The sequence below is a fragment of the Pogoniulus pusillus genome, chromosome 19, assembly GCF_015220805.1.
Source record: "Pogoniulus pusillus isolate bPogPus1 chromosome 19, bPogPus1.pri, whole genome shotgun sequence".
Classification (NCBI taxonomy): domain Eukaryota; kingdom Metazoa; phylum Chordata; class Aves; order Piciformes; family Lybiidae; genus Pogoniulus; species Pogoniulus pusillus.
The window spans coordinates 2,106,546-2,118,608 of NC_087282.1; positions in this window are offsets into that span (position 1 = coordinate 2,106,546).

Genomic DNA, 12,063 nt, shown 5'->3' on the forward strand with positions numbered 1-12,063 from the left:
ATAGTGGTGCCAGTCAACCCAAAGAATATCTAATTGAATGGTGTTCTTAAAATATCTCGTCCTAAACTAAACTTACACATCACTGCCCAGGTTTAGGCTGTGCATGAGCACACAGAGAGAATTTACAACTACGTTTTAAACCTCTCTGCCTTGTATCGGAACTATGGCTGCATTTTGTGTGACCTTCCTAATTCAGACGCCATCTGGGACCCTGTGCCAAATAAAACCCCTGTGGGTTGTGATTCAGGGCTGACCGAAGGATGACTTTTTAATTTCTGACTGAAGAGGTCCCTCTGCTGGATCATTTCCTAACTCACTGCACAGCTTTGGGGGTTCTCATGTTTGGAATGTGAGTGCACCACTGCTGATACACAGCATTTTCCTAGTGATTCATTACCTGGTGAGTGCAGCTGTCTTCACAGGGGTTTAGAAATTAGTTCAGCACAGACACTTGCAAGAATAAAATTGGGTTTTTAAATTTTTTTTTTAATGATAAATACAATACAGTATGAGTACACTTGAAGAAAATGGTAAGGAGGATAATATCTCTCTTCTAAGCACTTGTGCTTTTGTTACCTCCCAAAAAAAAACTTGTATTTGAGGCAGAATGCTAAGATAAAAATATTCACCTGAGTGAAGTAATGCCCCTGACTTGGTTTACAGCCTCATTCTATTTATAGGTTAGACTGCCTATAAATCCTCCAAATATATTTGGAAGAAGAACATTGGGAGTTTAATATTTATCAATATAATTTATAATTGTATTAAATACAGGAGGTCTGTTCCAAATCTGAATATCAGCACTGGGCTGGGATTTTGAAGGCATAGGTTCAGTTTTAGGTGGATTTGATCACAATTTCTTTTAAAACACTCACACCCACAATAATGCTTGAAATACATAGATAGATGATGCTTCAGTAGTGTAAGAGCTTCTGGTGACTTCTGTAACTGGTTTCTAGTTTCTCACTAACATTAGGAGTTTGTGTGCTCCTTTTAGTGGAAACTGCAAACTTGAATGAACTACTTCTATTGAAAAATAGGATTAAGGAATTTTGCTTGAATCATGCTGCAGTTTGATATAGCACATCATAAGTTTTCAAGTAGAGAAAGATTGGGTTTTTTCCTATTTAGCTCAGCAAATTGTGCCCTAATTGCCATTGCTGATATGTTTCTAGCCAGTAATAAAGGTGCTCCAGTTCTGGAAGCATGATGTCCTGCTCATTGGGACAACCATTTCCTACCCTTCTGTAAAGGCTCACAGGTCCTCTAATCACCTTCCATTGAACATAACAGCCCATTCTGTTATAAACCTGCCAGTCTTTGATGGAGCATATGGAGCTGTGTGTATTCATGATACCTACCACCTGGCTTCATCTCCATGTCCTGCAGCTGTGGCTGTATGCAGTTCACTGTCAGAATAACTGCCACTTTCTCAGCAAATGATCACTTCCCAACTATCACTCTTTCCTTTGGGTGTTTGATGTAGAGTGTCAGGAGTGTGTCAGATATATACAATTATATCCTCCTCCACTGATGAGAATACTCACAGCCTGCACATCCATCAGAGCTGGGAGTCTCGTCATTCAAGCAGATGGCTCAGGTCAGAGGTTTTTGAGTAGCAATTCCTTCACATCAGGATGTTCAAACTTCATCTCTTCTGGTTCTTCTGCTACTGAAGAGCATAGAATAGCTTAGGTTGGAAGGGACCTTAGAGATCTTCTCCTCCAACCTCCTCGCCATGGGCAGGGACACCTCTCAACTAGTCTCAGCTGAGCATTTTCAACAGGAATCCTTGTCCATGTGAGCTGTCTGGTCGCTGTTTAGCTGGTTACAATTTCAGTGAAGAGAGATGCTTTGGAATCAGTTACAATCATTAGAAATAAATCAGAGTAGACATCCAGTGTAAACTTGTTGTCTGCAATTTTCTCCATGATTGGAAAAGAAATTGTAACACCATAGCATTTAGGAAACAAAACTTTGCCTCAGAACATCTCAGAAGGAAAGTGCTGGTCCCTGTTTAATCTCCACCATGAGTGTTCAGTTCCCTCTGTTCCAAGTGTTCGTACCTGCATTTGCTGGAAAGGCAAGGATGACTCAGAAGGAGACAGCAACTGATTGCACAGCAGAAGCTGAATGTAATTCTGTAATATCTCCTGTGAGGTCACATCATGAAAACTGATTGACACTCACTAAAAGGTCCTTTGAGAGATTGAATACAGCAGTGTGTTGGTAAAGACTCCTCAGCGCTGTGCAGTTATACTGGATCATGCTGCCCTTTGGGGCAAGGTTGGCTAAACTCAAATACCTGCGACGTTACAAAGCATTCCTCCAAATGCACATTGCTTTACTCATCAGTTGGTGTTTCCAGCAAGAATGGGGGACTAAGGAAATGGGTAAACACAAGAGATGCTGCCAGAGACCTGCCTGGCATTGCATCTCCTCCAGCATGTAGTAGCATGTACTTTGGCGATGAAAATTAATTCCTCATTCCTCTTGCCTAGGCTGCCTGACGTTATCAACCATTTGCAAGGACATCCCTGTAGCTGATGTGCTCCTCAGTACAGACATGTAAAATGCAGTTCAAATGCAGCTAGCAACAGAAAGGAGAGCACAGTAATTGAACAGCTCGGTGGCTTTCCTTCTGTTCTTCAGTAGTTTGGTTAGCTTTTATTTTTTTCCCATCTAAAAAAAATGCAAGAAAAAGTGAAAATAAAATCCAGTGCAAAATATACACTGAATTACTGTGAGGAAATGAGCATCTGACATAGTTTACTGTGATTGAGGGGTGACATTTCTCTGCTCGTGAGAAGAGCAGGTTTGTAGTCATATGTCTCAACAGAAGGAGAGTAATAGTGGAATATCCCCCGAAGCAGGGGCACTGGAGCATTTTGAGGAAAGGAAGTATGGTCTTCCCCAGAGAAGTGAAGGCTTGTTTTCTTGGCCACTTCACAGCCTGGCTTGAACATGATATAGATGTTTTTGTGCTGCTGAATGATAAAGCAATAAACTCTGCAGGACAAACAGCTTTTCTGTGAGATTGTCTCAGATATCTATGTGGCACCAAGGCAGCTCTGTCCTAGGCAGATGTTTTCTCTCAGGCCCTATGCTAAGATGCAAGAGCACCACCACAAAAGGCAGCCAGTGCGGACTGTACAGCTTAGCACTCCAAGAGGCTTTGTGTGTTGACTTGTTTGGACACCTGACCTTGTTCTGCAGGAGTCAGCCTTTGGGAATTCAGGCTAGTTTCCCACAGAGCCACACCAGTGTTTGTGTAGCGCATCGTACTGAGGTTGGTAAGATTGTCACTGCTGGGTGTTTCCCCTGTGTCCCACAGTGTCTCAGCATCCACTATTCTGCTGACGAATTGGTGGATTTAAGGGGGCTGGGAAGGGTATTGTATATTGTTTTATTGTACTTCTACTTGGTCAGGCATTTTAAAATGTCTCCATTTTCAGGCAAGACAAAATAATCTGGTGGAAACTCGCTAATTGAATTGCTGCCTAGACTTAGATCTTGCAAAGAGTTAGTATGGGTGAATTTTAATTGTTGGAGAGGTCACATAAACTGCAAAAGGTCAGCTGAAAAGTAGTCTGATAGCAGTGATTTATGAAAAGTGTTTTCTAAGGCCAGCCTGTATCTCAGTTATCAACACTGGAACTTTCTGACTGGACCACTGGCTGAGAACACAATGTTGGTGCAGATGGAGGTGCTCTGATGTTGAGTCGACTGGCTTGGTTCATTTACATCACTCTTGTCCACTGTTTGCAGCCTTTCCTGTTAGATCAAAAGATGTAAAAATGAACACCCACCAAAAAAAAACCCAAACCCAACCAAACAAAACACAACAGAAAAACAAATTCAAAACAAAAGAAAACACAACCAAAACCCCACAAACATACAAACATTAAAAGCCCAACTGCTTAAGTATCTCAAGGTCATGTGTTGAGCTGCTATCCTGACAGACATGCTAGGAATCCATTGCCTGAACTTGGAGGAGACAAAGATTTGCAGGCATTTGGTGAAGTTCATAATGTCTACATCTTTGTTCTGTGTATTCACGTATATGCTTTCTCTAAGCTTAATCACACTTCAATTTTCTAAGCACTGAAATAGTTTGGGGATTGATTTGAAATCAGTAGTATGTATAAAACTGATTAAAAAATTAACTTGCCTGAACTTTGTTTTGCTCCATAAGCAAGATAGAAAGATTGTTTTCAGTTAAGTATAAAATAGAGCTTAAAAACTGGGCTTGTTTCATCAGTTCATATTAAATGAGAAATCCAAAATAGCTTTAAAAACCCTCTTGTCTGAGGTACCAAGCAACTTTTCTTAAGAAACTCAAACTCATGCTAAGAAGAATTCTGTGCAGTAGACGTAACAAATAAATCAGTGTGAATTTTGTTTTCATACTGTGTCTTATACTACCTAATGTGATTCGGTAAGATACAGAAGTGAGGCATCTTAAAACTGGTGTCTTGACAACAGAAGAAATGGACACAAGAAACTTATCGTGCTCTGGTCCATCTCACATGAGGCCACTAGAGGGTGCTAAAATATTTTTCTTTACCTTTCCCCCTTCCTTTTATTTTCCTTTATTTTTTTCGCTGTTTGATGTTGGAACTGCTGTTAAAGCATGGAATTGCTGTTAAAGCATGGCTTAAAGAGTGGCTTGCACAGTGCTATACCCTGCATCTCCAGATTTCATAAGCCATCACAGTTTTTTCCCTTTTGGTGATTTTCCTGCTCTTGTGTGTATGAAATTGTGTATGGTAGCTGTGTTGAAAGGTTTTGACTGGGCATCTGCTGGTCTGAGCACCACAGGCTCCACCATGACTTGTAAGGCCTGCACTGATTTGTGCGTCCTCTGCAAAAGGTGCAAGAGAGTGTTTCAGGCTTAAATACAATCAGCACTCTCGTCATGTTTCATTGCACTCCTGAGAGGTAAGCTGCACTTGCAGAGCAGCTGAGACAGCTGCTGAAATAATGAAGGCTTTCTCAGGTGTTGAATGCATGGTGAAGTGGCAGCAGGCTGTACCCACCAGCAGACACTGCTGTCCAAGAACTGCTGCCAGTCCTGCCCACAGACAGGCACTGTTCTGCCTCTGAGCAAAGCCTCCCATTTCCTAAAGACTGTCCTTAAGTGTTACAAAGTCCTGTCTGCACTGTGAAGTTGTTTTTTTCCCCCCTAGCTTAAATATTCAGATAAGTAAAGGAATTAGAACTCTTGGTCATATTATCTTAAGAAAATATGATTTTAGAATACATTTTATAATTGAAAGATGACATTCAGTACCTGATGGGGGCTGCAAGAAGGCTGCAGAGGTCTGCAAAGGCCTGCAGTAATGAGAGGCAATGACTTGAAATTAGAAGAGACTTAGATTGGATGTCAGGAACAAATTCTGCAGCATGAGGGTGTCGGAACACTGCAACAGGTTGCCCAAAGGGGTGGCTGAGGCCTCATCCCTGGAGATACTCGAGGTGAGACTCAGCAGGGCTCTGAGCAACCTGCTCTAGTGGAGGATGTCCCAGGTGACTGCAGGGACTTGGACTGGATGACCTGGATGGCCAGCTCTGGCTTGTATTTTAGTGGTGAAATTCTTTCCCCTTAACATTGTGTTGACAGTGCTTCAGTTGGCATTTCATTTACTGGACTCTCAGTAACTCAAAGCAAAATTCACTACTGTCATTAAAGAAAGCATATATTCCAAACTAGATTATATTAAAGTTTCACTTATACTTGAGCCAAAATGTAGAAGCATGATTTAATAGTGTTAGCTTCAGTAATTGCAAGCTGTACGGTGCTATCTGAGCTTTCATTCTGCTTGGCTCTCCTGTACTTGCATTTTACACCGATTACTCAGACAAAAGAACATGCCCATTTCTGCAAATATTAGCTGTCTTAGATGGTGCAGAAATTCTCATACACTGCTGCACAATATTTTGACTGTTGTAATAAGTTTACAATGAAGCAGTCTTGGATGAGAATATTAATTGTGGGAAAGGAACCTGAAAGGGACTCACATCTAAGCAAAAGCATTCTAGCATGTAAGTGTAATTAGTCAGCCTTAACAGTACGTGGGCAGAAACACCCTCTGGTTCCTGGGCATTATTCTACTGCCATTTCGCTGGGGTTTGGTAGCTGGGCACGGAAGCAGAAGATTGTACTGTAAACTAACTTACCCTTCTTTAACCTTCAGCTGCCAGAATTAGTTGTTTGGCTTTGCTTTTCCGTTTGTTGACTGACCAAATTCTCTTTTCTCAATGACTTCTGAATTATTTTGCAAAGCTTTTTTGACTGCTTTATCTCCCATTTCATTTCCTTTAATATCTGCAGAGGCTGAAATCCATACAAAAATGACATTGTTGCTGTGACATATTACCTTATTATAGACATCAATAATTTCCAAAGCTATTCCTACTCTAGTGATTGAAATTTCTAGGATGATATGGACGGCACTTAAAAGATCTGGAAAAGTGACAGATTGTAAAGGTTGTACTTTAGCAATCTAATTCAGTGCCATCAGGATAGCAAATAACTCAGCAGGATAACCAGATAACTAACTGCCTTCTTCAACCTAAATTCGCACGAAGGAGGATACTAAATCCTATCCTGCTTACATCTGTAGAATGAAAGCAGAAAAGAGAACAGCAAAGATTAACACCAAAATGAAGCACTAATTACAATGAAATGATTGCAATGAAATTTTCACCCACTTTTAGCCTTTTGCAGGGAAAGCAAAACAGTGCAACTGTGCTAGTTTGAAGCTAGCTAGAATGTTTAGGTGAGAAGAACTAGATTACAGGCTGTGAAAGGGAAGCAATGGTGATGTCTACTTCACTCATAGGCTTGCTGAGATGTATAAGAACGAGAATAAAAACATAGATAAGGCATTCAGGCACTGCCTGGGCTTTGAGCTGCATTTCTCTCTAACCTCACCTACCGTCTCTCTGATTAATCCACCTGCTTCCTAACCCCCCCTGGCCGACCCTCCATCCTTCCTTGGGGCACAAGGCAACGTCTGGAGTAAGGTAGAGGGGTGGGAGAAGGTGGAAGGGCAGTTGGGAGCCCCTCCTGGGGCCTGAGGTTTCTGGGAGGGGAGTTGTGTTTCTGTATTACCTTTTACTTTGTGTATTTATGTATATAGCTGTATCTGCTGTAATTATCTGCTTGTATCTTGTGCTAAGCTGTAAACACAAAGCTTCATTCAATTTCCAGAGGTGGCTGAGTCTAGTCTGGGTGATTTCCGAAGTGGGAGGGGGCAGGGAACACCCAAACCACCACGGCAACGAAACTTAACAGTAAAATTAAACTCCAATATTTGGAGTGTAGTGTTCTCACGTCTCCAGTTCTAAGAACCCTTGGATGTTGGGCTGAATGTTTTTTCACTTTTGTTTCATCAAGGAACAAGAAGTCCTGTAGTAACTACTACTTCGTACCACTCAGAAATTCAAACTTTAGGTGCTGTTAAAAGTAGTTCACATTCTGATCATCTCAAAATTTGGGGTCTTACCTAGTGATTGTTGAGGATTCAAGGAACTGCTTTTCTTGGACAAGCAAATTTAAAGGCTTTAACCATTCTCCTCCACCATTAGTAGCAGCACACCAGGTTAAATGTGACATGGATGCTTCCTCCATAATTCTGCTACGTGCAAACAAACTGGCAAACAGTCCATCATCTTCTCCTAGTTTCCTCTCTGCAGTCTCTTGATCTTTGAACTCCCAACAGTGAAACTGCTCCCTTTTGAGCATGGCCCCTTCCACCTGCTCAGGTCACTTTGTTTTCCCAGTCTGTTGTCCCTGCAGTTTTTTATTTTTCAATCTTTTAAGTATCTGAATTTCTACCATATGAGGTCAACGTTCAGTTTTTGTACCCTACCTCAAGGAGCTTCCTAACATGCTCACTTCTTTTACTGTGCCTTATCCATCTCTCCTTCTGCTGTCAGACTTTCTAGCTCAGGATTGCCCACTGCTCGCTGTGTTGAATAAGGAAAATGTCTTTTCTTTCCTGGCACAATCTAGAACCTTCTACCCAATATCCCTATCACTGCAAATCTTAGACAGACACAGACATGACAGCCAGTTCAGGGGTTCTGATGAATTTGTCTGTTTGTTTGTTTAAGATCTTCTCAGCTACTCCTTAGTAGCCAACCACTGTTCAGGACATTGTACTAGAATGTCATGTCCAAACCATGAAGATCAACAAGGACCAACTTGCAGGGCTCAGCACTTGGCACATATATGCAAATAAGTCCAGGTTTTAAGGTTTGGAAAGTATATTCTTTCTCTGTTTCACAAAAGCCCCTTGATGTACTTCTAATCCTTTATTCTTTAATTACAAAGCTGAATTTGGTGACCATAAGTCATTATTCAGTCATTCCTCTAAATATTTAAATTCTGCAGTAAATGTCATTTTTCCTTATTGGAGATATGGAGGTAATGAATTTGCAGTAACTTGAAAGAATTCATAGATAATTTAAATTATCCACTGATGGGAATACCTGCCCTAAAAATTACCCTTTGCTTGTGCTGAAGTTAGAGTAGGCAATGTTGTGTGTTCTTCAGTTCTGACATTTCATTGTGATATATACAATGGAAGAAGAGGGTTTAAAGCAAGCCTGCAGTTCCACATTAATCCCTCTCTTCTCCTTATGATCTGAAGGATGCTCTTTGGCTTATGTAGGAACAGTAGGCTGTAGAGGACTGCCAGTTTTCAAAGCTAGACACCTTAATTTACACCATGCCTGTTACTCACACATTATGCACCTTCTGTCTGCCGTCACCCTGACTTCATCCATTGATTGGAGAAAGAGCTTTAGCAAACTGTTGCTCTCTTGTACACAGTGTACATTGGAGAGTTAAGAAACTCATGGCTCTGTATGTGCATTCAAGCTTGGTTTAGAACAATACCACAGGCAAGATTGTCCCTTTTTAAACAGGATATTACAGTATTTCTGTGTCTATAAATACAACACATAAAGCTCCTTATTACTGAATGCTTTATTAACAGCAGAAGACAGTCTTATGACATGATCTATGGTTGATTGATTTGCCTGAAAGCCACTTTAATACTGAGGAAGAAGATTAGTCATCTCCAGAAAGAATGACAGTCAACCATAAATCATTTCCTCCATCTTCATACACAGCGATGAAGTTAAGGCTATCAGATGATAAGAACCTAAATCAAAGCATGATCCTGCTTTTGCTTCATCTTTTTAGTTTTCTTTTTAAGTAGAATATGCATCAGACTCTTTGCCTATTTTCAACCTAATGCTACAAATTATAATAACTGTGGATGTGAAGAGCTATCAGACATGGAAACAGAGCAGGAAGGTGGGCTTCTCTTCCTCCCCTGAGTTTAATTTTTAATTGATATTTGAGATAATTTAAATTTGTTTTATAACCTAATATGCTTCCAAAACTAACCACATTTAAGGCATGTTCTCTATAATACCAGGGTTGAAAGTGTGGTTAAGTAGGGGTTGGTTGGTTTGGTTTGTATTCTTTTTTGCCAGAGCTTCTTGACTGAAATAGTTTGGTAACCCATTAGTTAGAATATGGTTCTCTTCTTTTGTGTTTTCATTGCTTTGGAATTCCCACATCTGTACCTTTTTTATACTACTTACATTTCCTTGGGTTCCCCCTGCCAAGGCAGGAAAGCTGCAGCAGCAAGATGTTTAGCTTTTAGGTTTTGGGGTTTGACATAGTGATTTCTGCCTCATTGTTTCTGGGGTTTGTAGGTTGTTTTTTTCATCAGGTCTCATCTCTTACTAGAGAGTTGGGATAATCCAACAAATTATTGACTTGGTAGTGATATTCTTTGTTTTTTCTTAAAATCCTTTTTGGTTTTAGCATCCTGGAAGCTCTGTTGAGATTTTGATTTTTTTCTTACTTGACTGTCGTCAACCCACTTAGCATTGCCTTATCAAGTGCAACTAATTAACATCAAAGGGATATTGTTATTCGTTATCGCTCTCTGATCAGTCGTGTATGCTATATATGCTGAACTGGCTCTTTTGAATCTCATTCACTATGCTTTCTTTATGTTTCTTATAGATTGCCCTCCTCATTTGCACAGTGCTGCAGAAGTTAATATGCATATGCATTTAAGTGGAAAATTACTTCTTCCTGAAGAACCATCAGACCTCTCTGCTGGCATTTTCTCTAGCACACACACACAAATACTTCACTGCTAACAGGCACAGCTTGCCTGTGCTTCTTTACTTCTCTGCTCCCTCTTGACTCACTAGGCTCATGATCAAAGACCAGGCTGCAACTTTCTGCTAGGTTTAATTTTCACCTCGTGTGGGTCCTGTTTCCTTACCCAGGTCACTATTACTTCTTGAGAAGCTATAGACAGGCAAATGACTACATAGCTAAACCTGACTGTTTTCTACTAACCTGTCATTGCAGAGACTCCTCTGCTTCCTTTCTGTCTGTGTAGAATATGTCTTCCAGGTTCTGAAAAGAGGAGGCAAATTCTGTCAACGTAGAAAATGCCTCTGAACCGAACCCCTGAAACTGAACTCTGTAGGGTTGGTTTCTGTCAGAGTGTCATTACAGCCCTGTAACCCATTTTGTGGAGGTTTAGAGAGAACAGGGGTTGTCACAACTGAAAAGGGACTACAAACCATGCAGAAATAGTATGATCATTGTCAAAAGTTAATGTCTGTTGGAAATCAATTCTCTGCTGCTTTGTAGATTCACACATGTATATCTCATGATGCTGGATTAGAATGCAGGAGCAGGGAGGTCATTCTGCCCCTGTACTCTGCACTGGTTAGACCACACCTTGAGTACTGTGTTCAGTTCTGGGCCCCCCAGTTTAGGAAGGACACTGAGATGCTTGAGCGTGTCCAGAGAAGGGCAACGAGGCTGGTGAGAGGCCTTGAGCACAGCCCTATGAGGAGAGGCTGAGGGAGCTGGGATTGGTTAGCCTGGAGAAGAGGAGGCTCAGGGGTGACCTTATTGCTGTCTACAACTACCTGAGGGGTGGTTGTGGCCAGGAGGAGGTTGCTCTCTTCTCTCAGGTGGCCAGCACCAGAACAAGAGGACACAGCCTCAGGCTGTGCCAGGGGAGATTTAGGCTGGAGGTGAGGAGAAAGTTCTTCACTGAGAGAGTCATTGGACACTGGAATGGGCTGCCCGGGGAGGTGGTGGAGTCGCCGTCCCTGGAGCTGTTCAAGGCAAGGTTGGACGTGGCACTTGGTGCCATGGTCTGGCCTTGAGCTCTGTGCTAAAGGGTTGGACTTGATGATCTATGAGGTCTCTTCCAACCCTGATGATACTGTGATACTGTAATGAGCTGTGGTTTTGCTGTTTGCCACCTCCTCCTCTCATTCAGTCTGTTAGAGTTGGTTGACTTAATCTGACTTCGCTTAAGTCTGTTGATCATAGGAAAAAGAGCAGAGTGTGGGCATCTTGATCCTCTTCCTTCCCATGTGGACTTTGGAGATCCTTCTGCACAGTTTCCCTTTTCATCTGATGTGGGCTTCTGGCACCAAGGTGTTAAGCTCCCAGCAGTTACAACTTGTCTTAGGTGTACTGACAGCCCAGTATTCCATGGCTTGAATATGCTGTCACATTTAGATTTGAGGTGATCAGTGGTGGCTGTTCCCCTGAAATATATGCAATTATTCTCCCTTTTGAACGACAGTGGCTTTTGTATTCCACCTGTCTGGATTTCACACAAAGAAAACCAAACAAACACCACCGCTCGCAAACCAGATCACCATGGTCTGTACTCTGTGTAAATATTCTATTCTGTTGTTATTTTTAACACCCTTTATGTGTGGATAGTAAAGGCAGGATGGCTCCAAAGTCAAATGCTATGGAATAAGTTTAGAATTAATGCCAAGTCATGATTAATATTAAGTTCATATTCTTATGTTTCCCATCAAATCTTCTCCTTGCAAGCTGGTCATACATGGAAGCGTAATCACACATGCTCTGGGGAAGCAGATGAGCTAGCAGCAATTTGTGACTTTGACGCTTGCTCCTTAGCCAAGCTGCAGCCATGAGTCAAAAATAAACAGAGGAAATGGATAAGGAAAACAAATTTGTAG